This window comes from Aythya ferina, assembly GCF_964211825.1.
Source record: "Aythya ferina genome assembly, chromosome: 2".
In the NCBI taxonomy this organism is placed as follows: Eukaryota; Metazoa; Chordata; class Aves; order Anseriformes; family Anatidae; genus Aythya; species Aythya ferina.
In genome coordinates, this window is record NC_140297.1 from 160,446,005 (window position 1) to 160,472,297 (window position 26,293).

Below are 26,293 nucleotides of genomic sequence, written 5' to 3' on the forward strand. Positions count from 1 at the left end.
GGTGATGCAGATCGAGGAGAGCAAGCACTGGGCACTTGGGGTGAGCAGCACAGCTCTGCCTCGCTTTCCTCTTGCAGGGATGAAGATGCTTCAACGCCGAAGCAGAAATTGCTTGAGGAATGCTCGGGGTAATTTTAAGTTCGCAGCGAGTGCTGGTGCATAACTCGCATTTGATTATTTAAGTTTTACTGTCGAATCCAAGCCCCGTTTCCTGTTAATTCCTTGGAGCTCGCTTGCCATTCCTGGCATCGGGGTGGGATGGAAAAAGCATTTTTGGGTTCCTCACCGACCACGGAGAGGAGCGGCCGCTCGTCCCGTGGGGCTGCTCATTGCTCGTGCCGGGCAGCTCAGCCTGGACGGGATCAGTGTCCCAGGGGCTGCCCAGTCCATTTTTCCTCATCCCTGGCCCAGGCAGAAAATCAAAACATGCCTAAAAGAGGATCTCTAAGCCTAAATACAGAGCAGCAGTCCAAAGCACCTTTTCCAACAGCTGATACTGGAGACTCCTGAAATTATCCAGGACCAGAACAGAACAGTTCAGTTGGACAGGACCCACGGGGACCGCAATCTAGGACTTTCAACGTGTTTTTGGCTTTAAAGATGCAAATTTAGATATGGGGAGGGTTTCTGGGCCCAGAAACGCGTGGTCTCACCCCTGGTATATTCGATCCAAAAGATGTGGCTTCACAGAGCAGGAGTGGCGAGGCTTATGGGGGCTAACAAAACATCAAAGGTGTAGCTGCTGGATAGCAAGGTGAATCATGAGTAGCTGGAATTGATTCACGACAGGATGGAGCTCTTGTCAAAAAAAAAAAAACCACCTAAAATTCAGATGGAGATCAGTCATTTTAGAAACAGAACGCAGGCCCGGTACGCTCGTGTGTCAGAGAAGGCAATTCTTCTGGCTGCATTTAAATATAAAAGGCTCAAAAGGTGTTCAGAAACAATGGCTCTGCTGTGGCTGTTACTCATAAGCTTTGCAATTCATAAGTCTCTTGTCTTTGTATAGAGAATTCATCCAGTGCCCTGTCCTTTGCTGTCATCTCTAGCCCGTATGGATGTCTGCCATGGTGGCCATGGCCATCCTCTACCACTAGTGTCTCTAATCTGGGCCACTATTGTCTTCTAAGCAGAAAAATGGTTCAAAGTGAATGTTTGTTCCCAAAATATGGGGCTGTGCGTGATCCCCTCTGGGGTCTGTCAGTGCTTCTGCAAAGCGTGGTGTGCTGCAGGGCTCGCTGCCTTCTGCACAGCCACCTCCTGCTGTGCTCAGCCTCCTGGAAATCTTGTCCTATACCAAATTCCAGAAATCTGAGAGATTCAAGTCCATTTCCAGACCAGGTTGGTGCTCTCAGTAACGAGATTTGAAAGCCTGTGCTGAACTCGAGGGATTCCCAAAAGATTCCAGGTACCAAGGATGGCTTCAGAGGATGACTCGGTTGCCTCATCAGGTCCAGTGTCCTAATCTGAGGTGCTCTAGTCCTGAAAGGGAAAGGAAAATTAGTGCTGAAGAACCCATTTGGGTGTTTCCTTGAAGTGTGCTCAGCTCAAAGTGGGGATATGATGCCAACGTGGGCATCATACACAAGGGGCTCAGAGGCAGGAGATCTTTGGGGTTACTGGAAACGTACATTTTGGAGCTGCAGGTGGTAGAGCTGGGATGCTCCTGCCTGCCCCCTGGAGTGATCTGAATTATTATTCGTAATAATCTGAATTCTTATTCATGACATTCAGTGGAAGGTAGTTGCTGTGTCGGTGATGGACATGTCCGGGTGATGGAGCACATCTAAGAGCAGGGAGCTCCTGCTGGAAAGAATTTAGGGCTTAAACAGAGAGGGTCGAGAAAGCAGGGATAAACCAAGTGGAATGATTCACAAAATTGTGGCAGCTACTGTGCTCTCTGGGATGCCTGCCGTGGTAAATTTACCTGGGGGGAGAAGAAATGGAAGGGGAAAAGGGGACTCATTTGGGCACAAGCAGCCTAATCAAGGCGGCAGGCGGTTCTCCGAAGCCAAAGGCGAGGTTCTGGGGGCTGCTCCAACCGGCTGCAGTTTTTGGGTGGTTTTTGGCATTTCAGAAAGCTCTGTGATAGCGGGCAAGACAGGAGTAAAGGCACGCACTGCTGGGAGCAGAGGGATAAAGCTGGGCTTGGGGCTGGGAACGTGCAGGACTATGGCCTGCAGGCTTGTGGCAGCGTGTGCTGGCTGGAAAAGCGTTGAGGATTTCTCTCTCCACATCACCTCAAAAATTAAGGTTTGGAAGAAAGCTCCCGAGCACTTCACGTGGAAGCTCAAAGCCAGCTCTGCCTTCCCTTTCCAATGGCTGCCCTGCAAGCTCGTGCCTCATCAACCATGTCAAAGATGCTGATTCCCTTTTCCTGCTGCTTTTCCGCGTGTTTTCCCAAAATTTCATTTGCTGAAACGAGAGCAGTAGTGGAGGGGAGGTTTTCTCTGTGCATGCTTTCAAATGTTGCTCCTGGGCGTTCTCCTATGGATCTCTGGCATGGGTGTCTTGATGCCTTGTATAAATAGACTTGGACGAGTTGTTACTGGAGCTTCCAGTTCCCACGCTGATTCTTATCAAGGAAGATTAGTTCCCAGCCAAAGCTGTTATTTTTTTTCTTTCTTTCTTTCTTTCTTTCAAGGGATTTATCGCATCAAAACAAGTCTGTGGCTTGCTGCAGTGCTGAAACGGCCACATTTACGTCCTCGGACTGGTACCGACCTGCTGAGCCACTGGAAAATGGGACGGGGTTGCTGTAGCCTCCTGGTTAGGGCTGGAATCAGGACCGGGTTCCTGTCTGGCAGCTTTGGGAGCAGATAATCACCCATCTGCACTGTGCCCTGGTGCTCCCATTTTGTGTCCCTGCCTTCCGAGCTCCTTGGGCAGCCGACGGCCCGATGGCACCGGCTGTTTGCGGCCACGCCGCGGCACGGCCAGCTCATCCCCTGGGCCGAGCAGGCGGTGCTGCTCGAGAGGTGCCCACCCTGCTCTGTGGCTGCAATTAAGTTCATTTAAGGATTAGGCAATTTGCAATATGCTTCTAATTGCCCTGCCGGAGCAAAACCAGAGAAAGAAATGGGGATATCGCGAACCCTCCGTGTAGGTTTGGCTCCCCGATAGCATCCAGGCTGCTGAAGCAGCTGCCTGCGAGTTAATCGAGCAGGGACCAGCTCGTTTCCTCCTCCTTTGCATCCTCTCATGAAGCCGTGCCTTGCTTAGGATCCAGAAACAGCAAGCGCTTGGGGGGAAAAAATAACTGCGTGTGTATTCATGGCCCTGCTGCTGGGAGCTGCAAGCCCTGCCAGCACGGGCTGAGCTGGGCTCGCTCGGTTGCGGGAGGGGCAGTTCACCCCAAAAAACAGCTCACCCCAAAATCAGCTCACCCCAAAAACCTTGGGGTTCCTCAGCCCCGAGTTCCCCCTTGGCTTCCTCTCATACCCGACATCTTTCAGCTCTTTCTCCTTCTGATTCCTCGTGCTCAGCATAGAGCACGCATTTAGTTCCCGTTGCTAAATTGGAAACGAAATGGTGAAACTGGTGAAGCCGGCGGTGGGGGAAGCTAGCCCCCGTGCCACGGGAGCGTGATGTGGTTCTGCACAACGAGCCTTGAGAGATGCAGCCGCTGACGCTGCTACGGGTGTTAATAAAAAGATTGTTTTCCTCGGGGGCTACACCATCTGGGAACACATTTCTGGGCTAAGAACTTCTGCAGGGGAAGAAGCTCCACAACCACCAGAGCCTGGAGTGCGTCACGTGAAGGGGATAAACAAAAATCTTCTCCATTTGGGTGGCCTGGCTCGTTCTGGCCTCTCCACTTCGGATTCTGCCTTGTAAATATTATCTAAGAGGGAAAAAGCAGTTTGGGACAGCTCTCGCTTGTCTTTTATGGTTGAAGCCAAGGATATAAGCGGGCTCGAGAACAAAATGTCATGCGTGTGTTGGTTTAGGCACGCTGGATTTATTGGGGGAAAACCCACTAGTCTGAAACTTCTGAAAAAAATGCTGCTGTTCTTCACGTGGATTGGATCTGGGCTGAATACTCTCGAGAACCTTTCTTTCCTTCGTTAAAATCACTGTGTGAAAGATTTTGGAGGCGTTTCTGACCCTTTCTTTGATCCAGTAAGTCTGAGCAGCTGGGGAAACTTGAGCCATCAGCCGGTCAGGTCTTTGGTGGTGGAGAGCATCTCGACATTGATAACCAGAAGAAAAAAATCCATTTTTTTTCCTATTAATCTGTGATTTCGGGTGGACTTTTCCAGTAGCAGTCTGTTGTGCGGGCGATGGCTGTACCTGGAGAGTGGAGGGAAGTTGGGCGTATCTCTGACCCAAATCTCTGCTCACTGCTTTGGGTCTGAAGGCGTAGGCTAGGCAGCCAATATCTTCCCTGGCAATCGAGCAGCTGGATGAAATAATTTTAAGTGATCCAAATGAATGAGTAGACCGGGGGAAGGTCAGGAGGACTCAGGTGCAGACTCAGCTGTGCTTAAATATTTTAGTCTCTAAGTGGATTGGCATTGTGACCCCGAACATCTAGTAAGTATTGATAGAAACGAAACACCAGACTTTGGATTTATTGCCAATCTTGGTCTCGTGTCGTTTCTACAAGTAGTGCCAAACACTGAGATTTCCAGCGTTGGATTCACCTGGGATGGATGTGCCCCGGGTGGCCGGACGAGAGCGTTCCTCCCTCTCCTCCACCAGCACTCCCTTCTCTGTTGATGCTGATGTTCCCATGGTTATATGGAAGGCTAAATTGGGGAGAAAATTGCTTCTGCTTGGTGATATCTCATTCAGAGACTTGGACCCTCGTGCTCTGTCCTCTGTGGCACCTTGCTCTGGTGCCAAAGGGTGCTGATGCCCCAGGAATTGCTGAGCGTCCGCACATCTGTGCGAGGTGGTGGGGCAGATCGATGCAAATCCTGCCCGGGCTGTTAGGCAGCTCTTGGTTAATGCAAGCCCAGCGTGGAGGCGGAGGCATTTCACCTTTACTCTTTGCCTCCTTCTGATGCCAGTTCATTCAGGCTTCGTTTCTCTACAGCCAGCTTTAGAGGTGGATGTTCACGAATGCCTGCACACCCCTGTACTATGCAGCAGCCCGAACTCCTCATCTGATTTCAGGTGTTTGTTCCTCTTGTTCAGCAGCACAAACATCGTAGGGGCTAAGCCTCTTAGCAGCAGGGGAAGCACTGCTTTATCTCCAGTTTTAATCTGAATCATGATGTTCTCCCTCCTGAGCAGGAACGAAACATCCAAGTTTAAGAGCCTGGACACGTCTTTATTTGCACGGCTGGAAACGTGACTGCTGTGACCTGCAGGAGGCTGAGGGACAGCAGATGGAGCAGGGTGGGCTATGGGGTGGGCTGACTGAGCACTGCCGTTGCTTCTTGAGCATCTAGGACCCGTCAGAGCTGAGCAGGGACTCCTGCAGGTACCGGTGTTTCCTGACTTCTTCCTTCTTTTAAAGCAGCCAGAAAACAGAGGGGAAGCACGGTTTGTTATCTCCCCTTACAGGTGAAGGCTGATCGAGTTTCTGTTAACAAAGGGGAAGCGCTACAGGTGTTCCCCAGCAGGATTCAATGTGGCTTTTGTTTCTGGCAATTTGTTTTCTCTATGCCTATGCAACGCAGCGAGGTCCCCCCCCGGAGCAGGGAAGGACCTGGTACCTCGGGGAGCTCGCTGGAGGTGGCCTTGGCTTATCTAAGGGAGCTGGAAATGGCCTGGGGCTGGTGCTTATGGTTATAGCCAGCGTTGAGAGCCCATCCTGGTGGAATCCACGAGGAGCCCACAGCTGACGTACGCAGACCTTGGTGACTCAGTCCCAAAACGCAGCAGTTTGCTCCAAGGACCCTTTTATCAGCTGTGACCTTCACGTGTGTCTTACCATCATGCCTAATTTTTCAGTTAGCATCCATGCCTTGAAATAACTTCGCAACTGCAGCACGTCCCACCTAGTCCCTCCTTTTGCTGGTGCCGCGATGCTCGTGTGGAGGTGGGGAAGAAGTGACCTGGTTATCTGTACAAATGATATCGGGGCCAGAAATAACATATTAGTTTTATTATGCCTATATATGAAATAAAAGATCGGGAAATTGCAAAGTGCTGGCCCCGTCCTGCAGAGCGCAGAGGGTTTTTGGTGTCTGCATGGCTTGAGCTTCCGGGGTGAGGGATGGCACTTCAAAATGAATAAGGCTAAATAGCAAGGCAGAACGCGGCCATTCAGTGCAAATTTAGCACCGATTGTCAAACTGTAAGTCAGCTGTCTGCAGCTAATTACGGAGATGTCAGGGAGTTTTGAATTTGTCAGCTGAATTCAAGATTGCAGAACGTTGCTTGCAAAATGTCTCCATTAAAAAAGCAACAAATCCCTCAAAGAGCAGCATATTTATTTGTGGGTGCTCTGGGGCTCTGGCCCGTACTGTTGTTCTGGTGGCCATACAACGAACTGATGGAGGGTGATGGTAAAGGTAAGCGAGGCAGCAGTGGACCCTGGGCTCGGAAAATAAAAAATGGACTCAATGATCCTTGTGGGTCCCTTCCAACTCCGGGTGTTTGAGGACTGGGAATGGGTCAGCTCTCCAGTTCACTGTATGGCTGCCGTGAGTGGTCCCAGTCCCGCTGTGGGTGGGTAGCAGTGTGCTGTGCTTCTCCTGTGGTGTTGAATCACTCTTCGGAGGGATAAAAGCACCATGGCAGGTCTGGGTGGTGTGAGGGGTTCTGTTTGGAGCTGATAATCTCTGAGACTTTGCTCTGCCTTGCTTTGAACATGTGTCAGGAGGGAAGGGGTGCCCATGTCTTAGCTCACAAATGGCTCATTCTCAGCTCTGTGCCTGCCTGAGTCATAGAATAATTAGGGTTGGAAAAGACCTCCAGGATCATCTGGTCCAACCATCACCCCACCACCAATATTACTCATTAAACCACGTCCCTAAGCGCCACGTCCAACCTCTCCTTGAGCACCCCCAGGGACGGTGACTCCACCACCTCCCTGGGCAACCCGTCCCAGTGCCTGACCACTCTTTCTGAGAAGAAATGTCTCCCCATTTCCAACCTGAACCTCCCCTGGCACAACTTGAGGCCGTTCCTTCTGGTCCAGTCACTAGTTACCCGCTAGAAGAGGCTGACAGTCTCTCCCAGGCTTCTGTGCCACCGAGGATATTGTTGGTTTTCAGGTGAATAAACTGTGGCAAACAAACGAAGAGCATCTTTCCATTGCAAAGCTCAGGCGGTAAAGCTGTCCCCAAAGCAAGTCTCCTGTGTCTGTTACTCCTTAGCAATTAGTAGGTACTAGTAGAGAATTAAATCCGCTGCAGTAGGTGTTGACGAAGGTACGGTGAGAGTCCTCGCCCCAGAGCTTTCCTGTTTTCCAGAAGGACAAAAGGTGAATGTGAGTCGGAGCTGGATGCCCAAATCCTCCCGTTTGCTCCCCCCTGGAGCTGTCAGAGCACATCAGGAAGATGTTCAGCACCGTGAACCCGTGTAGCCCTGAGAGCACAAATCAGAATCACAGAATTGTAGGGGTTGGAAGGGACCTCCAGAAATCATCGGGTCCAACCCCCCTACCAAAGCAGGTTCCCTAGAGCAGGTTGCCCACGTAGGTGTCCAGACAGGCCTTGAGTATCTCCAGAGAAGGGACCCCACAACCTTCCTGGGCAGCCTGTCCCAGTGCTCCGTCACCCTCACCGTGAAGAAGTTCTTTCACATGTTGGTGCGGAACTTCCTGGGCTCCATTTTGTGGCCATTGCCCCTTGTCCTATCCCCAAAAAACACTGAAAAGAGGTTGGCCAAATCCCTCTGTCTCCCACACTTAAGATATTTGTAAACATTGATGAGATCCCCTCTCAGTCTTCTTTTCTCCAGGCTGACCAGACCCAGGTCTCTCAGCCTTTCCTCACAGGGGAGATGCTCCAGGCCCCATATCATCTTTGTGGCCCTCCACTGGACTCTTTCCAGGAGATTCCTGTATTTTTGGTGCCAGGAATCCCAGAACTGGACACAGCCCTCCAGGTAAACGAACCCGACACCATCCTCCAGAGCAAGGCCAGGCTGCGAGGTCCTTCTGTTGGCGCTAGGCCTTTGGCCACCCAAGACCCTGTGGCCCAGCCCCAAATCCAAACGCCATTGCGATGTGGGACCAAACAGCCTTTTTTGAAGGGACAGAAGCCCTTTTATAGGACCGGCAGAGGGCTAAAGCACTCGGTGTGTGGGACAAGGGGGTGGTGGGACTCGCGTGCTGCAAGCCTTGGCCAACATGTCTGGTGGCAGATGAGACAGAGGAGAAGCAGCATCTCCATGCTGTGAGCTCTGCTTTTGGCTGAAGAGCTGTGAAGTCCTGGACTGGGTGAAGCATTGGAAGTGCCCAGTGGGGTCCCCATCCCCGGGGATATTTAAGAGATGTGGCCCTAAGGGATGTGGTTTAGTGATGGGACTCGGTAGGCCTAGCTAATGGTTGGACTCAATGATCTTGAAGGCCATTCCCAGCCTAGATGATTCTATGACTGTTGTAGGCACAATCAGTCTTCATTTTGCACAAATTCACCTTCTCTTAGTTGTGATACTTCTTTTTTTTCCACCCATGCTTCCTCTCAGTGGCTGGGGAAGGAGCAGAAAGGAGCAGCCTCCAGGTTGGTCTCCCTTTTCCTACCCTGGGGCACTCCTCCGTGCTCGTGCCCTTTTTGCGGAGGCTGCATAAGGAGGCGATCTGTATTTATTGCACCCTTGAAGGCGTCTGGACACTTCTGCTACTTTGGGATGTGGAAGGCTGTGATGAGAGGCCGTGAGCACGAGGCTGATGAGCGTGATTAAAGGGAGAGCCTGAGACCTCTAGCTGAACAGACGTCCACTTTCCTCTACGGTTGAGCCACGTTGCCTCGTGGACATCCATGGTCGTGTTGGCCCCTTTCTACAGGAGCCCTCTCCTTGCCTACAGCCCTCAGTCTGACAACTGTGAGAGCCCAATGCGAAGTTTGTTTGATTAGGCTCTTGGCAAATTGATAGAGGGATCGAGGATTACAGGAACAGCGCTGATAACTAGCTCTCAAGCCGTCCCCCTGGTGCTCCATTAATGGCTTTGTGGAATTCCCATCTCTCTAACGCCTCGCATTTGGGTTGTCTTAAATCGTTAAAAAGAAAAAAAGAGCGCCTGCTCTCCGCGCTCCTGCCAAGTAGGTCAATGTTTTCCCAGTTGTGCCGTTTGGGAAACGGAGACATTATTCAGAGCGACTTTCCCCAAGTTGCTTGGTGAGTTGAAGACAGGGCTGGAAGCCCAATAATAGTTTCAAGCATTAGTTCAGCCCCAGTCCTCGAGTGAAAATAAGTCACTTGGCCTACTCAAAGCCTGATTAAAATAAATCTCGGCGAAACCTGGCAAAATAAACGGCGTATTCCTGAATCCTGCAGTGAAGGAGAAGGGATCTGGAAGATGGGAGGGGTGGGCAATTGGTGCCGCATAAAATGCAACAAACTCACCTCCTTGTGATGTGAGTGGTAAAAATGCCACCTGATGCTTCCCGTAGGAAGAAATACGCCAAAAGAAAAAAATGTAGTGGTTGTGCTACCATGGGGTGGTGTTTTGTTTTGTTTTTTTTTTTTTGGTTTGCTTTTTTTTGCCTGATCATAACAATAATAATAATTAAAATAAATTAAAAAAAAAAAAAAAAAGCAAGGCAGGAGCATCACCATGGTGTCTGTGATTGTGTCCAACCCCTTCCTGCCTCTGGCTCGAAAGAGTAAAAACCACAGAGACCCTTCTCCAGCAGTCCCGAAGCCATCGGGAAAATAGCTCATTTATGAAATGGGCACTTCTCGCTGGGAGAATCGTTAGGTTCAGGATCCATCCTCCGTTATAATTTTATTTTAATATGACACTAATCAGGATGAGTTGTTACTCGGGACGTTTTTTAGGCGGAAGATGACATTAGGGAGAAGAGTACGGAGCATGAAAAATGGGTTGTACAGTGTCATTCTGTGGCTACTTGCTTGAGATATTAAATATGTAGGATTTTAAGCTCAGATCTTGTGTTGATTACGCTGTGGCTGGCCAGGTCTTCTCCCGACACTGAGTGCTTGGCCAAAACAGGATTTCGCCGTGCCCACAGTTAGGTTTCTGGCTGGCAGGAGGACCTCTCCTGGTGTCAGGTCTCCTGTTCTCTTCCTTTTGCAATCAGAGCCCATTTTTCCATCCCCTTTGCAAGCCATCTGCTGCAGCTGCGAGCTCAAAACTAATACATGGTAAGGTCAGGCTTGTGTTTTTTTTAATTTCCTTTTTTTTTTTTCCTCTGAAATAAATCTGGTCTCAGGCAGGCGCTGTTGTCTGGGAGCATCAGGATTAGAGCTCGGTTTGTGTAGGGGAAATAACTCGCACGGCTGCTGGTGTGCTCTCCTCCTGTTTATAATTGCTCTGTTCAGGTTCTTGTACCAGGCGTATTGCGAACGGGCTTGCAAGTGGGGAAACCACAAATTTAAAAATAAAAATAAAAAAAAATAATAATTTTTAAAAAAGCAACCCCTCGTTTCCCATCCCAGCATCACCTCTCCAGGAGCCCGGCTAATTACGCTCCTCCGAACGAGCCTCCTGGCCCCGGCGAGCGGCTCCTCCTTGGTTCCCTCCGCTGCCGAGCGCCGGGGGAGGCCGGGCGAGGAGGGCAGAGCCTTCGTCTTCACCCACCCACGCTGCTCCCGGGGGCAGGGCATGCTGCCAGCCCCTCTGCCGGGGAGGCACGCAGCGACGCGCCGAGCGCCGGCTCCGCCGTGCGCCCCGCGTTAGACCCCGAAGGCGGATGTCTCGGTGCCCACGAGGAAGAAGAGGCAGGAGGGATGCTGCAGGATGGCGAAGGAGGGGACGACGGGACGGCTCTTTGGAAGGAGGTGGGCATGGGGCTGGTAGATGTGGCTTTGCGTTGCTGGGCAGAGCACATCGGGGAAGCTGCTTCGAAGCCGGCGCGTCCCACGGATGTGATTTTTATTTCGCTTGGCCTTGGTTGTGCTGCTGGATGTGAAAGCCCGGAGAAGAAAACACCCCGCTGAAACCTGTCCTCTTGTGATTGCGCTGCCCCAAGGCTGTGGGAGCGACCCAGTGCCAAGTGGGGCCAGGATTCAGGGGCTTCCCCGCTCGGCGCTGAGCACCTGGGGCTGCCGGTGCCAAAGCTTTGGGTACAGAGAGGGAGCCTGCTGCCGCTGCTCCTCCATTTCCCAGGGGCTTCTTCGGAGTTTTCTAGGCGCTGGGTTTGTTTTCTGCGCCGAAAGCCAAGCAGCAGAATGCCGCATACTCCTCCGTACGCCTTGCTCTCCCCATAAATGCTCGTGCTCACGTGGCCAGCCCTCGCCTACAGCCTCTACCCGGCGGCAAAGGCCAGCTGTAAGCAGTCCTTAAGGACTATTGAGAGCAAGCGCTGGCTGGCAGGGGGACAGCCTTGCTCTTAATTGCTCTTTTCCACCCTCGCTTGCTGTGAAGTGCTCCGAGGGCTGCCGGGAACACTGCTGCCTCTGTTCCCCGCGCAGACGGCGGCCGCGGTGCCCCCAGCCCGATGGCGCACGGGATGGTGCCGGAGGCACCGCGCTGCCGGAGCCCGGCACGCGTGATCTGCACGGCCCCGGTGTGGTGCAAGCGCTGCCCCGGGTCCTCGCCGGCATTTGCTAATTTCTTCTAATTGGGCCAGCCTTCGTCTCGTTAGCCGGGCCCTCGCGCCGCAGGGCTGCGCGTGCGTCGCTGCCCAGGATCCTTCGCTTGGGACCGAGATGTTTTCCCGGTGAGCTGCTGCTCCGCAGAGCTCGGGGGATGAGCTTTTTGCTCTCCGATTTCTTTCGGAGTCGCTGCTTTTTTTTTTTTTTTTTTTGTACTCTAATCAAGAGGGTTTTGATGCGGTAATTAAAGACACGGGCTTAATGGGCATTCTGTGGGATGTAAATTTGTCGAAAAGCGCAAGTCAAAAACTTTTTGAGACCAAAGCGCTTTTGTGCTCGCTTAGCCTATTGTAATGAGGGGTGTGGTGCTTAAGGAATATTAATTAGTCCCACGGGTGAGGTTGGGGAGCCAGAAAAATGCCGCCTCCGCCCCTGCTCCCCGGTGGGAGTTTGGGGGTGGCGAGAGCAGGAGCCGCGCATGGGAGGCAGCGAGAGGCAGGGAGCGAAATTCCCCCTCCTTTAAAATAAACAACAATAATAATATCATAAAAAAAAATCCTCTGGGAGCCGGGCGCACCTTCCTTGGGTAGCTGGCTCTGCCAGGCGAGTTCAAACCACCCCCGTCCTTCCCCCGGGGGTAGCGGTTGGCTCTCGAATTGCGACAGATCCGTAGCCGGGGCTGGGAATTGGGAAGTCGGGTGCCTGGAAAACGGCCCGGGACTGGCTCCAAATATCCCCAGCCACAGATTGGGATGGGACAAGACCCCAAGGACCTGTGGGTGAGTCCCTTTGCTTGCGTGAGAACCGGTGCCGAGCGAGCCGCCGGCTTCATCCCTGGCACACGGGGTGAGAGGCTCCGTGGCTGCGTCCCGGAGGCGTCTCGCTATCCTTAGGGTATCCAAATGATGGATTAATTACCCTGCCAGTCCCTGGGAATCCCGGCAGGCTTCCTGCCGATGGGAAACGGGGCAGAGACTGAGCGGTGGTTGCGTAGGCACGGAGGCAGAGGGGTGGTGGAATTCGGTGGCCGACCCGGCGCGCGGTGCCGACGCGCTCTCCTGCGTCGGGCTGGGCTTGAGGGAGGAGGGTTGGAACAGGAAAATGTCGCAGCCCTCTCTTCCCAAGCCTTAAAACCAATTAAAGACAGCCCGGCCTGGGAGAGAAATAGCCGTAGTAATTACAGGGGGAGAGGCAGTGATGAAGGAGAAGGGAGAAATGATAGGACGGAGTTATCAATTAGATAGTGACTCAGGAGAGCCGCGCGGCAGAGGGTGAAATTGCTGACGAGGAGCTCGCTTCGTGGCTTCCCGGCGTGTCCAAAGCTTGTTCTCAGCCGCAGTGCGGGCCCATTATCTGATGCTCCTTGGTCTGGCAGGAGAGCTCGGCTTCCTCCCAGTATCGTGCAAGCTGGTGGTGTTTGGAAACGGGAAGCAGAAGGCAAAGTTTGGATGACTTCATGGAAATGTCAGTAACTTTGGGCAAATAGCGGTAGGAACCAGACCTCCAGACCGTCGTTTTTGTAACGAGTCTTGGAAATTGAGGGAATCAGATCTAGATAAATGTCAGTAATGTGTTGATGTATTAAAAGGCCAAGAAGGAAGGTCTGGGTGGCTGCTCTGGAGACCTGGTGCTTGGGGATGGACAACCTGTTGGCTGGCACAAAGAAAGAGCAGTCAGGCATTGGGACGGGCTGTCCAGGGAGGTGGTGGAGTCACCATCCTTGGGGATGTTCAAGGAAAGGTTGGACGTGGTGCTTGGGGACATGGTTTAGTGGGTGACATTGGTGGTAGGGGGATGGTTGGACCAGATGACCTCGGAGGGCTTTCCAACCCTAATGATTCTGTGATTTCGTGGTACCACACGGTGCATTAGCAGGAGGTTGAGTGTGGGTCACGTTGGCGCCAGCGATTTGGCATCTCTAAAGGGAGCTGATCTGATATTGTTGTAATGATGGGGATTGAAGGCGAGTGGCGAATAATCAAGGGAACAAACTGGACCTGGCTTACTCAGCGAGCTGTCCCCGCTGGTGGCAGGACCTGGGGACCCGGTGGGGACATCTCTTGGCCCTTTTATGGTGCACACGTTGCTGGCATTGAGGTGCCCGTGGCTAATGGTGCCTGGTGCCCACGGCTCTCAGCTCAGCTGACACAAACAATCGCATCCAAGTATTGAGGCTAGAGTATTCGAATTAGAAATCGGGCTCAAATTCCTTTGGATGGAGGTCAGGTGAGGTTTTTTTCCCAAGCTCTCCATTCGCAAATTCTAACGTGGAAGAAATGCTTCCCTAAGAAAAGCCCTCTGAGCTGCAGAATTTCTGTTTTGAAGGTGAAAGTCGTTCGGGGGAGTGTGAGGGCCTACAGCACACAAAAAAGCCGGAGCAAGACAAGTTCTGAGCTGCAGCACGAGATGGCTTTTTAAAATATTGATTTCTCTGGCAGCTGCTAGCCGTTTTCCTTTGAGATCTGGGTAACCCAGTTTCTTCTCCTGCAGCGTCGGGAGGAATGAGGCAGACTTGAGTCTGGTACTGGGCATGGCACCGCGACACGCAGGATTGTGGCTTCGCTGTAGGACTTGAGGAGCAGAGGTTGAAGCTGGAGGCACCTTTGGGGTCATTTGGTGTCCCCCTGCCCCATCAGAACCCCCCCAGCTGGTGCCCAGCCCCAAATCCAGGTGGGTTTCCCAAAGAGGAGCCCCCAACACCTCCCTGGTCCCAGTGCCATGGCTCCAGCACTCATACCACGAGGGTCGGCGTGCCTGGAGCGATGCAGCGATTTGGGGGAACCCCAGCACTCGGGTGTTGTCTCTCTGTTTGGGTGCACTGACTTCCCGAGGCTCTGGGGACAGATTTGGCTTTGTGTAGGTGGGCCAAAGTGCCCTGAGAACCTCTAGAGCTGCGGAGGGTTGGAATTTGATGGGCTTTGAGGTCCCTTCCAACCCAGCTGTGGATCTTCCAGCATCTCCCCCAGAAGTCCTGGTTTGTGTCCGTCCTCTGACACGCACGGTGTCCACCCAGAACACGCAGCCTGGGGGGTGAATAACCTAAAAAAGCCCCAAATGACTCCTTGGGAGGCTTGGAGACGGGTTTGTTCTCAAGCACACCTGATTACCGCCGCCTTAGCTGCATCTCCATAAAAATGCTGCTCTGCAGTGAGCCGGGTGAGACGCGTTTCCTCCCCAAGGCGAGAACCCCTTGGATCCGGGGAGCTGCAGGACCTCCGTGGGAAGGGTTTGTGCTCCCTTCCTGCCAAGAGACCTTGGTAAAAACACTTCATCTCCCTCGGGTACTGAAAGCTGCTTCGAACCCTGGGCTCTGCATCCCTGCTGCAGCCAGCGGTGGGGCGCGCAGGGGCGCCGAGCACCGCCAGCCTCCGCTCCCTACCGCAGGCGCTTGCTGCCCCCTGACATAACCAGGAGGAATTCAACGCTTTGTGATAACAAACGTGCACGCCCTGAGGATGCACAGGTGCTGCAAGCGCAGATCCGCTGGCGTTTTGGGTTAATTCGGGAGGATTTGTGGCGTACCGGGGCTGGATGACCGGGGGGGTCGTGAGAGGCGCCAGGTCGGGTCTCGGTGCGCTGCCCGCCTTCCTCCGCAGCAGCAAAACCACAAAGCGCAGAGGGGAGCGGGGATTAAAAGGGAAGCAATTTGCATGCAGTTGCGTAACGAAGTTGCAGGAGGCTGGGGATTAGAGCAGCACCGAGAGACCGCGACACGATGCGGTATCCCGTGATCCGAGGCTCCAGAGGTGGCTCGGGAAGAGCTGGCTGCGGTAACGCTACCACGCCGTATCACTCGGAGGCTCCTTCCCGAGACAGGTCGGGCTTTCCACAGCCCCTTACCCTCAGTTTTGCCTTGGGCATCTGCAGATGGTTGGGGTCGGCCGATCCGAACCTCTGCTTGGAGCAGGGGCAGTGCCAAATTCAAGCCGGGTGCCTCGGGGCTTGGGAATCTCTGAGCACAGCCTCGGCGGCCTCACCAGGGCCCCTTGCCTGAACGCGAGCATGAAAAATGCTCCGTTATCAGGTGGGACAATTCCTTTCATTCTCTTTCTGCCAAGGAAAAACAGCTTTTCATATCAAGTAGGAAATTATTTGTATCAGTTTGCACTCCTATGCAACAGATATTTTTTCCCCCATCATTTATTCAAACCCCTCGTTCTCCGTCCTCTGTGTCCAGCTGTGGGGGCTGGATGCAGTTATTTTCGCAGTACAATTAAAGTCAGCACACCTTCAGCTACCGTTGCCTTGCATGTCGTCATATCACCACTTTTTTTCTCTCCCCAAGCTGGAATTCTTTAGGAGAAATGTATAAAGTCTGCCATGCACTCGGGGCAGCTCAGTCTGTCTCAGGGTGCTGCCGGATCAGGGTGCTGCCGGATCAGGGTGCTCGGGTGTTACCACCCAACAGCAGATTTGTGCCATTTGGGCTGAGGCAGGTCCGTGTGCACATAAAACCAGAGGCACTAGCCAAAAAATTGGGCACAGCAGCCAAGAAGAGCTGCGTTCCCGTGGGATTTCTGACAAAGGTGCTGCGGGGAAGGGCACGGCGGGGATACGGGACTGATTTCCCAGTGAGGAGCCCGAGGTAAAACTCAGTCTGGGACTCTGTTCTGTGTTAGAAAGATCTTTCCAAAACGTCTTTGTGTGCTGGTATGGGATGCTGCTGCGTGGCTGCAGAAGAGCTGAACTCAAACGGGAAGGCTGGGGGGAATAAATGGGGCATAAATGGTGAGGGGAGCCCTGCGAGGCAGCGCGAGGAGGCGGCAGGACCTGGTCCTGGTAGGATACGGTGCCTGCGAGAAGCGATGAAGACTGAAGCCAGGTTTCCTGGGTTCAGGCTCCAGGGGAGCCTGATGGGGTTGGGAGGACCCAAAGGTGCCTCCAACCTCTGCCATTCTCTGATCCTGCGATCTGCACCCAAGTCCTGCGGGCTCTTGGGGTCCGACCACGGAGTGACCCCGACCAGGAGGCGAGCGGCGTTCGGAGCACCCCAGTGAGAGATGCTGGGGGTCTTTTGCGGGGTCTGTCCCACCCCCACGCCACGTGCTTCAGGATCCTTCACCAGCAAGCACAAATAAAACACCGGAGTGTTTTTTTCCTGCTGGAAATCATGGCTCGTCCCGCTCCCAGCAGATGAACCTCGCCGTGCCGCTGTGCTCCTCCTGTTGTCCCTGCAAGGAACGAGCCGTCCCAGTTGTTGGTGGCCGGGGAATGTTGGCAACAGCTTTCGGGAGGCTTCCCGCAGCCCGGCGACGTGCAGATGCTGCAGGAGGAGCATTCCTCCACCTCCCCGCCCCGGGCTGCTATGCTTCGCGTTGGGGCTGAGCCCAGCCACCCGGAGAAGTAGGTTAAATACCAGGGATCCGAGCGCCGCTCGGCTTCGAAGTCGCGCTATCGGAGCAATTTATCTGGCTAATTTTAGCAAAATGTGTTATTAAGTGGATTAAGGTAATTAAACATTGTTATCGGCAGTGGCTGACATGATAACGTGCCCCGCCACGGGGGCCGCTCTTATCCAAAACCTCGCCGTAGCAGCGCCAGGCCCACCAAGGGTGACGACGGCCATCATTCGGGTGGCACCACACGTTTTTAGCCCTTTGGTGGTTTTAGGTTGAGGTTTTGTATTTCGTAAGTGTGCAAACCCTTCGTAAACCCTTTAATTAAAGTCGTTTGCAGCGTGGTTTTTTTTTTGTTTGTTTGTTTGTTTTGTGTTTTTTTTTAAATGCTGCTTACCAAGTGCTGCAGACCCCTCTGGGAAGCAGGCAGCATCTCCCAGATGCCGGCCACCACCGAAGCAATCCAAGGGCTGTTCTCGTGCGAGGGCATCCAGCAGGAGCACAAGGAGCTCCGAAATGTGTTATCAGGGCAGGACTTGCTGCCACGCACGGCACGGGTAGCATCAGCTCTGATTTTTGGGTCTGCAAGCATTGGCCTTGGTTGGGATCATACAGAGAGGGCCTGTCCGTGCTTTGGGAAGGGGATTGGACCCAAAAATCTCTTGGGGTCCCTTCCATCCCCTACAATTCTGTGGTTCTGAGCCCAGCAGCGGGCTGAATGTCCTGAACAGCCCCAGCTCGCTGCAGAAGCTGCGAGGTTCGAGGCCCTTTTCTCTTTGTTTCCGTACCAAATTAGCACTCATTTCTTTTCCATGACTGGCTGTGGCTCTCCTGGAACCCGGGGGAGGAGGAGAACAAAGCCAGGCAATTTTTCGGAGGCAGCATGAGGCTGTCGACAGCTCGGCACGGTGCACGGCCCACCTTCGGGCCCCGGATTTGGGGATTTAATGGCAGGTTTCTGCGCTGGTCCCCGGCTGGAAATAACGCGGCCAGGCCTCCGGAGCGGCTCGGTCCTTGGAGCTGCCAAGTGCTGAATGCTTTTACGTGGCTTTTTGGATCATTTCAGGCCGCCCTGCTGAACAGGACGAAGGCAAAACCTCCACAGACGGATCTGGGCCGCTCTGCTGGCTGGGAACAGCAGAGCCATAATCCCCCAAAACGGGGTTTTTACCCAAAAAGTGCTCGGTGGAACGGGAAGGGAGCTGCAGGCCCGAGGCCGGAGCCGCTCGCCTTCTGTTGGGCATCCCGCGTGCTGCAGCACTCGGAACAGAAAAACTATGAGGTTTTGGGGCAAGATCTTGGAGATTTGGCTTCTGCAGGCTCTGGAAAATGCCAAAGCTTAGAGTTTTGCCCTTGTGCTGGTGCTGCAGCCCGGTAATCACGGGCACGGCGTCCCGGCCACCGAGGAGTTGACGTGGCAGAGAGCCTCGGCCTTGTTGCGTTGGCATGGAGGGCGTCATGTTGATGGCAGCCCTTGGTGAGAGTTGGGCTTCATGGCATGGGGAAGGGGCCAGGAGCAGATCTAGGAGCCACCTTCCCCTCCCTGATGGCGAGAAGAGAGTGTCAGGCTTGCCCGTGGTTGTGGCACAGGAAGGGGGAGAGGCAATGCATGGCTGCACCGCGCTGGGGCCTCATGGTGGGCCTCATGGAGGGATCGCCCAAGTGTGGTCAGCTCCGAGACCCCCATCGTGAAAATTTCAAAACCAGACCGAAAAAGGCCCTGAACAGGATCACTTCAAGGACATCTGTACCCAAGGGAGGAAGGGAAGGTGGCCCCGGTGACCTCCAGAGATCTGTTCCAGCCTAAAATGTTGTGAAGCAAGGCAAGGAGACATCAGGCAGTGCCTCCTGCGCTGGATGCTTTCCATCTCCCACCCAGACCCAGGACTGAGCACTTAAGGGTTTCTCCCTGCCCTTTGGGGGGTTATTTATTTATTTATCTACTGATTTCTTGGAAGACGCACGCGATTCTCCCGGCAACCCTCGTTCCAGAACACTTGCTGCGTCCTCCTCTGAAATTTCCTCTTCCTTTTCCTTGAGTTTTCGGGGACTTAGAGGTCTTCTTCCTCTCTCATAGAGGGACCTCCTGCTGCCTGGGGGCTCCGGGAACCCCCTGCAATACAAATCCATGCGTAGCAGGGAGGCCAAGCTCGTAGGGCCGAGAGGAATCCTCTGCTGCTGCCAACGGAGGCAGCAAATGCTCTCGCACCTGCCAAGTCACTCTCGGGGGACGTTATTCACTTTAATTCAGGGGTTTTGCCCTCTGTGCAGCTTTTCCTTCTGCAGAGCCCGTGCCAAGGATGGGCAGAGCATTCCTCCTCACCCCACCGATGCCATTTGTGCGTAGAAGTCGCCCTGTTAGATGAGGAGTTCATTGACATCCCTGCTTTTTTTTTTCGAGGTAAAACGCCCAAGTTTCAGTCCTGGGCTGACCAAAAAAAAAAAAAAAAAGAAATCGCTTTTATTTCTGGCATTCCATTTTTGAAGTTTCAAGGTTGGTTAGCCCTGTCGTGCCGCCGCTCGCTTTCTCCTTAAGGTCAGCTGCTTTTCCCCCGGGAGAGCGGGGGCAGAAAGCAATTTTGCTCGCGGGCTTCGCTGCGCGCGCCTCGTAAAAATCAACTTTGTCATCTCACCCAAGGGCACCCGTGGGAAGTCTTCGGCTGCTCTGCTGGGGCGCGTTCTGGTAGCGTGCCTCGTAGAGCAGCGCTGGGATTTTGTGCCGAGTAAAAAAAATGGTAAAAAAAAAAAAAAAAGGAAAACCTGGTGCAGAAGGGCAGCCTTGCTGCTGACCATGCAGTAAAAGTAATGCAATAATTTTCCATTGATAGGATCAGTTATTATCTCACACGGGAGCTTGGCGTGAGAATGCCGGAGGTAGGGAGCCAGGACTTTTTCATTCCATTTTTTTTCTTCCAAAAATTATAAATTTTAAGTTGAACTGCTTTGCTCACGTGCTGTTGTATCAGAAATCACAAATCTGATTTCGAGCAGGAACACGTGGTTGTCGTTGACTTTACCCAGTGCCCACCTCCCCTCCCGTAGGAACCCTGAAATCTCAGGATGGTTGAGTTTGGAGGCGCCTTTGGGCCCCTTTCCATAAACCCAGCACTGGAAATGCAAAGGATCAGGGCAGGATTGATCCCTTGGGAGACGAGGGGCCGTGCTGGGTGCTGGGGGGCAGCGTTTGGGGCCGGTGGGGGGGGGATTTGCTCCTTTATCTCCCTTCTGAGCCGCGCTGGCAGATTGAGTGGCAGATTTCGCACCAACTGTGCCGAGCGATCGGATCCCGCGCCCGGGCACGCGGCGTGCTACCGGAGGGATTTGTCATAGCACGGCATATGGCCGGGTGTCAGGCGTTTTCCCCTCCGTTCTCGGCCCGCTCCGCGTGTCCCAGAGGAGCAGTGCAGGCGTTTGGCTTTCCTCTGCGCGTCCTGGTGGGTGGGGGGCAGCAGGAACCCCCCCCCCCTTGGCGCACGGCTCTTGGATTTTTGCACGGGGTGGAGGGGTTTGTGCCGTGTCCACCTGCCAGCAGCAGGCTTCCTGCTGCTCTGCCAAGGTTTTTTTTTTCCCTTTTTTCTTTTTTTTTTTTTTTTTTGTGGTTTCTGTTCTTTTTTTGTTGTTTTTATTTTTCTAAATGAGATTGCTGTCCAGATTTCCGTCCAGGGCTAGCATCTCGGCGCTCCGAAGCAACGAGCGCTCTCCGTCTTACAGCATTATCTGCAGGTCCTACAAAAACCACCCCGTCGCCGTCGGGAAGAGGGGGAGGACGGCTTCCAAGCGTCCTCTTCCTCCCAGCACAGCGCCGAGAGGTTATCTGATATTTCGGCGCTCGCTGGCAATCTCCCCGTGCCGCGGGGAAAGGTCATCTTGTCTTACAGCCTCTAATTGCTCCCGGCGTCCCGGGGATTTTTGGGGGCTGAGCTCTGCATCAGCAGGACGTGCGGCAGCCAAAAGGGTTAAACGGGGGCTGCACCGCCTGTTCCCCCCCCCTCGCCCCCAACCCAGCCACGATGGGAAATGAAACCGCGTCCGGAGGCGGACAGGTGGCCACTTTTGGCCCCAAAACGGGGAGCATCACCTGCTCGGGAGCAGCTGCTGCCGCATTCCCCCAGCATCATCCAACGTCCTCCTCTCCTCCCCACGATGCCTGCATGGATTATGTGGGGAAGGGCCAGCTGGGCACGGGGACCCCAAATCAAATCCATCAGGGTGCGTGTTGAGGGGCTCGCACTCCGCACTCGGCTCGTCCCCAGCCGGGCTTCACCGCGTTCGCTTTCTGAAGCCGTAAATTAAGATGAGGTCCTTCAAGATTAGGTCAGCTCGAAGTCACGGCGGCACCAAAATGAGGTTTTTTCTTACTCAAGGAGTCAAAAATTAAAAAAATGAAAGCCAGGAGCGCCCCGCACACTTGGCTGGGGTTCGGCAGCTGCGACCGCTCTGGAATCCGCGCCTGCTCCGCTCCCTCACCACCCCTCCAGCACGGGGCCAGCTGCCAGCCAAGAGCTCTTCCCCTGCCCGTAATCCTGATTTCTTTTCCCCTAAAAGCTGTTTTTCCCCTAAAAGGGGTCAGTCCCCCTTTGGGATGCTCATGCTCGTGCTCGTTTTCCAGCGCTGGGAATTGAGGTGAGGGGATTCAGAGAACTCCCTTCCTGCAGAGGTTTTGGGGGGCAGGGGGAAGTTTTTTCCTCCTGATTTTTGTGAAATTGAGACAGGTTCCTGCTTGTCTGCGGGCTTCTGGCAGATAGCGTAAGGTTCAAAGCATTCCTCTCAGTGTTTCACACTTCCAATATTGCGGGGAGATTATTACTATTAATAACTTATTAATCATCTTTCCTCTGAAGATTTCATTTGGAAAAGCAAAATAAGAATTTTTTTTTTTATTATTATTATTTTTAAGCAGCATCAGAGCCAGCGCTGGCACATCCCCGTGCTGGGGTGATCTTCTTCAGTCGGTTTAATTTTTAGAAACTTCAGGGCTGAAAATTCGGGTCTGTGAGCACAACGCTGACAACAGGGGGGAGACACCTCCAAAACCCAGCTCTGCTTGGGCCGAATCCGTCCCATGTCCCCAGAAGAGCAGCGTGGATGATGCGTGAGAGGTCTTGTCTGGTTTGGCCAGGAACACGTGTAGGGATTGAAATAAAACCAGGCTGGATCCTTCTGGCTGGGGGCTCCTCCTTGGGGATCCCCGAATCCACCTGGATTTGGGGCTGGGGGTCTCTGGTGGGGCAGGGGGGACCCGGAGGAGCCTCCAACCTCCGCCACCCTCACTTTTGGTGCACGACCCGAGCCACCTCTGGAGAGCACACACCGACTGCACCCCTGGGTGCCCGGGCAGGACGTTTTTAAGAGAGAGACTCCAATAACCTCCAGCTAAAGGCTGAGCAGCTTTCACGCGGCCGCTGGATTCATCCCCAGCCTGTTCGTCTTATCAGCTTTCTGGCAGCTTCCTCCGCTTTCGGGGGGGTTTAAAGGAGATAACGCATAGCCCAGTGAAGTTCGGATTGGGAGCATCCGCCCTCGCCAGAGGTCAAACTTGCCCTGATAAGAGGAGAGGACATCGGAGCTGCCCGATCCTCTTTCCAAAGCCCGTGCCGTGTCCCCGTGTCCTCTGCGCCAGAAGCGCTGCGATGACACCAAAGGCATCAGCACAAAATGGGGCAGTGGGGGGGGTCCAAGAGCTCCGTGCCTCTTCCTACACCTCCCTGGGACAGGGATCCACCTGAGTTGGGCTTGGTGGTCCCGGAGACCCCCTCCAACGAGACGAATTTGGTGAAATTCGGGCAGCGGAGCAGGACCTTGCCGTGCCGGCCGCGGCTGGGAGTCCAATTTCACAGCCGCCCCCGCGGGCTCGTCCTCCCCGAGCTCCTCGCGTTCTCTTCTGAACCCCGGTTGTGTTTTTTGGCTCAACCACCAAATGCATTCCACGCTTTAATTGCGTGCTACGGAAAGTAATTTCCTCTGGTTGTCTCCTAAAACCCCCCCTGCCAGAGAACTGCGGAGCGACCGACGAAAGGCGTCCTGAGAAAAGGAACGAGGAGCCGGCCCCACATCCACCCCAGATCCCAGCTTTTCCCCGTGGAGCTGCCCCATGGGGTTGCCCACGTCCTGCCCCGTCCTTGCTGACCCTTGGGCCACCTTCCTAACCCGTGAGGGCACGGGGGATTCCTCCAGGACCCCGAGGGGCTCTAAGCACGTTACCACCAGGCCCTGAACTCCAGACTGGAAACCATCTCCTCGCTGCTCATTCCGTGGAGTTTTCAACCTTTTTTTTTTTTTTTTTTTTCCCCTGACATCTCAGTTTGACGTAGCTTATTAATTCAGCTTCATGCCCAACAAAGGAAGACTTCAGTGCGGGAACGCCCCCACCCCTGTTTGAACCGAGTCCTCCTCCCCTGGCTTTATTTCAGGTTCCTTTTTTTTTTTTCCTCCCCTCTTTATCCATCAGCCGCTCCCCGTGCCCGACGCGCGCACGCCAGCTCCTGGTGGATTCCTTCACGGAAGCCTTAATTTTCTTTTGCCACCTCCATTTGAGCTTCGTTTCTATGGGAACGGAGAAAAGACAGGCATGGAAGCCTCCTGCTCCCGTCTCCCCACCGGGACACGCGTTGGGCATCGCGGGGCTTCGTCTCGCAGCCTGGTGCCACCCCTGGTGTTGCTCACCCCAGATCCTGGCTCCTTCAACCCCTGGTAGAAGCTGGAGAGCATTGGGCACCTCCATCAGATCTCAGCTCCTGGGCATCCTTGGCAGAGCTGGCTCGTGGTGGGGACGTGGTGACACTTTCGGTGGTCACTTTTTGCCTCGAGGGATGGAGACGTGTCCCTCGTGGTCACCGTTTGGACACAGCAGGCTGTGGGCCTCAGCGGTTGCACTCCAACCAGCTGGGTTTTGCTCCTCACATATCCTATGAGCTTCTCCTCGGAGCTCGCCCACGATGGGGGAAGATGGATTTCGTTTTCCTGGCCCTTTGTTGCTTGAGCAGACCTCGCAAAGAGGCGAAGGCGCGCGCAAAGTCTCTCCGGTTCCCGTAGCGATCGTGATACCAGCATTAAAAAGCGGCCTTCCAGGTGATCCCCATCGCTTCCTCCAGCTATCAGAGAGGGAAGGAGGCAGCAAGAGAGCCGGGAGGCTCAGCCCTATGCAAAAAATCCCTCTGTTACGGCTCAGGCTCCCCACCGGGCGGGCTGGGAGCGAGCGGCCCCGGCGCTTTCTCAGGGCGCGTTCCAAGCCAAGCGCCCGCAGCGGTGGCACATCTGCCTCCACGGTGCAGCCGGGGCCCGAAATCACTCGGGGGGTGCGATTTAGATTGCAAATCACCTCCGAGTTGTAAATCCACACCGTCCCGCCTCGTGTTGTCAGCTGCCAAATTCCCTTGGGACGACTTTTGGGTTTTCCGTGCGAGCGCCGGAGCTGTCGTCAGGCTCCGAGCGGCAACAAGAGTGGCTGGGGAAGGGGCTTGAGGTGCCTTTGAGCACCCCCATGCAGCAGGAAAAGGACCCTGAGTGCTCTTAGAATCATAGAACAAGCGATTTAGGATGGAAAAACCTTCAAGATCATCATCATCAAGTCCAGCCATCAGCCTGAACCCCCCGAGTCCCACCACTAAACCCCGTCTCCTCTGGCACGTGGTACAACAGGCCGGTGTTGAAGAGGAGAAGTTCTGCTTGTTTGAAGGTTTTAAATGGGATTATGTTGAACTGAAAATATTTTTTTCCCAGGCTGACTTGCTTGGGGGGCATCTCATGGAGCCACGAGGAGCTTGGAGGGGTTGGCATGGGAAGGAGCATTACCCACGGTGTCCCACAGCTTGAGGAACGCCTCGATCCCCTCTTCTTTGGGCAAATCGCCCCCAAAAATCTGTAGGCGGAGGGGATGGAGAGCACTTGGGCTTGCTGTGCCATGACAAATTTTGAGAGTGCAAATTCATGCAAAGTGTTCAATATGGATCTTTTTTTTTGTGGCGCTGAGGGACATGGTTTGGAGATGGGACACAGGGAGGTTGTTGGTTGCTTTTGGGGATCTTCACAGAAGAGTGGCTGAGGTTGGAGGCACCCCCATGTCCACTCTGTCCCCCCCTGCCCCATCAGAGCCCCCGAGCTGGTGCCCAGCCCCACATCCAGGTGGTTTTGGGGATCCCAGCACCTCCCCGGCACCTCTTGAAGCCCCCTGGGAAGCTGAAGGCTGGGTGGGCGTTGGGGATGCGTCATGGCGAGGCTCGGCGCTCCATGCTCTGAGCCCTGGCTCCCTCCCAGCAGCAAGCAGCAACTGGGGACATTTCAGTCCGGGTGCCCACGAGATGCAAGGTGACAGCAGGAAGGGCACGATGCCCCGAGGAGCCTGCAGCTCCCGGAGAACGCGGTGCCAAAATGCCCTGCAAGCCCCAGGGCATGCCCGCGCGCACGGCAGAGCTCGTGTCTGCCTCTAAACCCGTCCTGGTTTCTAATCTAATAAACGTAACGTGGCCAAGGCGAGCCTTGAGTGGAACAGGCTCTGACACCCGCACGAGAGGCGTGCTCCGTGTTTTCCCCTGGAGCTCTCCATCTGGTCAGGACGGATTTGGTAAGCGGCAGGGAGCGGAGAAACCAAACTCCACGAGCGTCTGCAGCTCTTATTCCTCTGGGTCCTGCTCGCAGTGGTCTGCCAGGAGGGTGGGAGAGACGCCGGAGACAGATTGGTGATAGCATGACCACGTTTGGCCACGATTACCAACGGTGCAGGTACTTGGCGATTGCATCTGCTCCACTTTAGGGGTCCCTGAGCATCCCCAAGCATCCCCATCCTCGTGGTGGCCTCCAAAATTCAACAGCAGCCCGAAGGAGCTCTACATCCATCACATCCTTGCCACCCATCTTGGTTCTTCTCTGCTTCTCCCGGTTTCTTAAATTAGCTTGAAATTCACAGAACCTCGCCTTTCATGGTTTTCTTCCACGGTTCCTTTCCATCCTAGATATTGGGGTAGATCACGAATGGCTCTTTGTGTAAAAAAAAATGTGTTTTGAGTCACGAGATGCTGTGAGCACTTGGGGCTGCATGCAAAAAGCTTGAAGTGTCTTTGGTTTATGGATTATGGCCAGAGGACTGATCTGGAAAACTCACCTTGTTTTTTGGGGGATCCATCCCCAAAGTGCCCAAGCTGGGGGTTTCCTAGAGTTTCTGCATAACTGATTTATGGTTATAAGGATATATGGTTATATGGGAGCCCATCTGCTCATCTCCCGTGGTTGTTTTTTGGGGTTTTTTATCAGTCTGTAACCATTTGGGATCGCTCCACCCTCGGCACTCGCTGCACAGTGCCGTGTAATCAGCAGGATGCAGGGGCACTGGGATCGAGGTT

At 54.0% G+C, this 26,293-nt stretch overlaps 1 protein-coding gene across 3 annotated transcripts in view; it reads left to right on the forward strand.

The window, feature by feature from the left end:
• ARHGAP39 (Rho GTPase activating protein 39) overlaps positions 1-26,293 on the forward strand; it is an 82,179-nt gene that overhangs the window by 31,353 nt on the left and 24,533 nt on the right. The gene's annotated exons all lie outside the window — the stretch shown is intronic.